Source organism: Psammomys obesus, unplaced genomic scaffold, assembly GCF_907164565.1.
Source record: "Psammomys obesus unplaced genomic scaffold, mPsaObe1.curated_primary_1811, whole genome shotgun sequence".
NCBI lineage: Eukaryota > Metazoa > Chordata > Mammalia > Rodentia > Muridae > Psammomys > Psammomys obesus.
In genome coordinates, this window is record NW_026593616.1 from 1,378 (window position 1) to 4,953 (window position 3,576).

General features: G+C 44.2%; 1 long non-coding RNA gene across 1 annotated transcript; it reads right to left on the bottom strand.

The window, feature by feature from the left end:
• Positions 1-929: 929 nt before the first annotated feature.
• Positions 930-3,015, bottom strand: LOC129684180 (uncharacterized). The gene is made up of 3 exons (XR_008721290.1): positions 2,931-3,015; positions 1,325-1,439; positions 930-984 (listed from the first exon to the last, which is right to left on the bottom strand). It is a non-coding gene; the product is annotated as an uncharacterized LOC129684180 (long non-coding RNA).
• Positions 3,016-3,576: the final 561 nt, after the last annotated feature.

A 3,576-nucleotide genomic window follows, 5' to 3' on the forward strand; every position in this document is an offset into this window, starting at 1 on the left:
ACACCCCTTTCTGGGTTATCAATTTCAACAGTTATCAATGGTGCATTTATTTATAGACAGGGTTCATGTAGCCACAGGCTAGCTTCAAACTTGCTATGTAGTTAAGAATAATCCTGAACTTCTGGTCCAAGGGCCCTGTGCATGTTACATCCTCAGCCCCTTACAGTGTCCTCAAGTGGCTTTTAAAAGGTAAGTGGCATTTCAAAGGGCAAAGAGCTTTTCACAGTGTGGTAATTCTTTTTTTGGAGGCATATGCCACAGTTTACTAAGTCTTGATATAGTAATCCTCAAGGCAACCAACCCCAAAGTTCTGAGAAATAACAACAATGATAATGTTATTCAGCAGTGAAAAAGCTAAAAGTATGTCACAGGGCCAGCAAGATAGCTCTGTAGGTAAAGGTATTTGTCATCAGGCCTGATGACCTGAGTTCAATCAATCTTGGAGAACCACAGGGCAGGAGAGACCCAATTCCTATAAGTTGCCCACTAACATCTACTGTGTACGGTGGGATGTATTGATGTACACATTGAGACAAACACATGCACACACATGTGCACAAACACTTAATAAACATACAAATAAATAAACGTAATAAAAAGCATGTTTTAGCAATTCTGTGTTGTGACTGGGAAGTCATGAGGAAGGACACTTGTCTCCACGCTATATGACTATAACAGAAGCCAAAAGAAGATTCCTGCTATCTGTTTCATGGTTGATATGTAAATAATCTCATTTCCAAAGAGGAAAGAAACTGATCCTGCCATTCTATAAGTATGACAGTGGCAAGGTGGGTATGTTTTAACATATAAGTGACTGGTGGTGTTATGGTAGGGTTTGTTGTAAATGATCACATACAGCAAAGGGGTCTTCATCAAGGGAAAACCTCACTCAGATTCAAAAGCATGCGACACACTCAGGCTGGGACTTACCCCATCCTTGGAGGTAGCAGACATCAGCAGTGAGGAAATACTTCTCTCCAACAGCTGCAGTAACAAGGAAGAAGGGCTCAATGAGATTCCAAGTGGCAAGTACTCACCCAAGGTACTCCTAGCAGGAGATTTACACTGAATGTAAGCTCTCTGTCTCCTGTTCAGAGCAACAGCCTTGGAGCCTTAAGTAAAGTAGGATACCATGTACAAAAACTGTGATAGGTAACACCCGCTTCTTCTCCCAGGGGCTGAAGAGTTCTTACCAAATCTCCTCTTTGGTGTACTCAGTTTGCCACAAGGTGAACAAAAGATCACACATATACCCCAGCTCCAGCCTCATCCTTGCAGAGTAGACACATGGAATCAAACATGAGTTTCAAGTCCCTTTCCCTACCTTGACCTTCACGGTACTCTTGGGCCTCATGGGACAATGCAGAAAGACGTGCAGTTGCCTCTTTTGAAGAGGTGACATGACTAGTTGGGAACAGTCCCCACAGGAGAAGGAGCCTCTGTTGTGAGAAGCAACCAGAAAGACATGTATCAGAAGAGTTGGACAGCAAAGAGAAGTTTCTTTAAACATTTAGCGAGAGAAATTTTGCTGTTAGAATTAAATTTTTGGAAAGTCAAAAGTGGCAGGAACTGGGACTGTTCTGGTGAGTTAACAGTTGCAAGCTGCCCCCTTGGATACACAAAGAGGCATTCCTCATGAGGAGTACTGGGCACAGGAGTCTTCTAGGAAATGAGGCCAGACCTTTAAGGCAGTCAGGGGAGTGAGTTTCCCACCCTTCTGGCAGGTCAACCTTGCTCAGCAACCCTGTTGTCTTCATTCCCACACTGCTTTCACATGGATCCATGTTCCCTTGCCTCTTTTGACATAATCCAGAAATGACTTGTGTACCCACAAGGCCAACATCACAGTAGGCATCAAAATGATATTATTTTATATATATGGATGTTTCCCTGTAGGTACCCTGTCCATCAGATATACTCCTGGTGCTTGAAGAAGCCAGAAAAGTGCAGTGGATCCGCTGGAACTAATGTCACAGACAGCTGTGAGCTGCCATGTGGGTGATGGGAATTCAAACTCTGTCTGCTGAGCCATCTCTCTAGGCCCTGCTCTTTGCTTCTAAGAAACAGACAAGTTAATGACACATTTTGGTCTGTCATATGACAAAGTCCACTGGGAGGCAGAGAGTCACTCTAGAGAAACAAGCGGTACCAACACTGTGCTGCAGCATTTTATGACAACTTGACACAAAATAGTCATCTGAAGAGAGAGAGTCTCATTTGAGAAAATGCCTCCTAAGATCTGGTGGTAGGCAGTAGGGCATTATCTTAATTAATGATTGATGAGAAAGGGCCCAGTCCATTGCTGGTGATACCATCCCTGCGCTTTATAAGAAAACAAGCTGAGCAAGCAATGGGGAGCAAGCCAGTAAACAGTACCACTCCATGGCCTCTTCATCCTGTCTCCATGACTCCGGTCCTGTTTGAGTTCCTGTCCTGACTTCCTCCAATGATGGAGTATAATGTGTAAACCAAATAAATCCTTTTCTCTGCAACTTGTTTTTGGTCACAGTATCTCATCACAGCAACAAAGAAAACATAACTAAGACAAATATTTAGCCTTGACCTCAGCCCAGGAGGGTAAGATAAGTGGGCAGGAAAGGGGTGTCTGCTGTCAGCTTCTCAGTGTCCTCAGGGGAAGTCTGCAGGACTCCTGGATCATGCCATGCAGCTTGTCCTATCTGTTCACATTTTCCCTTTCTTCTAATAATGAAGGCACTAAGGACAAAACTCAACTCTACATTTTTAAGGACAGAAAACACCTCAAAGACTGGGTTCTCTATTAGGAAAACCCACAAAGCGGCACCACAGCCTCTATGTTTCAGCTCTGCAGAGTGGGTCCCTCAGTGCCTGCAGAACCTACATATATGCTAGAAGGTTGCAGGACTCTCAGGCTGTGTCCTTTATGCCCTGGGGGTTTCAGGCAGCCTTACCCATCTTCTGGCTTCTGTTCCAATCTCTCATTGCCACACCGGTCACACACAGGCCATGAGAAAGCAGTGCTCTCATCTACATCAACCACAGCACCTAAGCCCAGGAAGAAGAGAGACTGAATTCACCACTGACCCGTACCCTGGCCTCCAGAACTGCCTATCTTAGCTCTTCCTTCTTCCACAAGAAGAGCTAAGTCTGCTAACTGTTATTCCTCTTTTATGTGATTTTTCTGGCTTAGCTGGTTACTATAATTAAGAATGCATAGCCCAGTATAGTGGTGCACCTTTAATCCCAGCACTTGCAAATCAGAGGCAGAAAGATTTTTGAGTTTTTGAGTTCAAGGCCAGCCTGGTCTCAAAAAGCCAAAAACAAACAAACAAACAAACAAACAAACAAACAAAAACAGTTACAGGGCTGGCTCAGTGGCTAAGAGTACTTATTGTGCAAACATAAGGAACCAAGATCAAATCTTCAGCATCCATTAAAAAAAAAAAAGCCAAGTATGGCTGTACATGTACCTATAACTCTACATCTGAGTGGGACAGAGACAGGAGGATCCCTTGGGCTTGTTGGCTTCAGGTTCGGTAAGAGACCCTGTCTCAGATGAGTAAGAGCAGGACACCTGATGTCCTCCTGCAGCCTCTG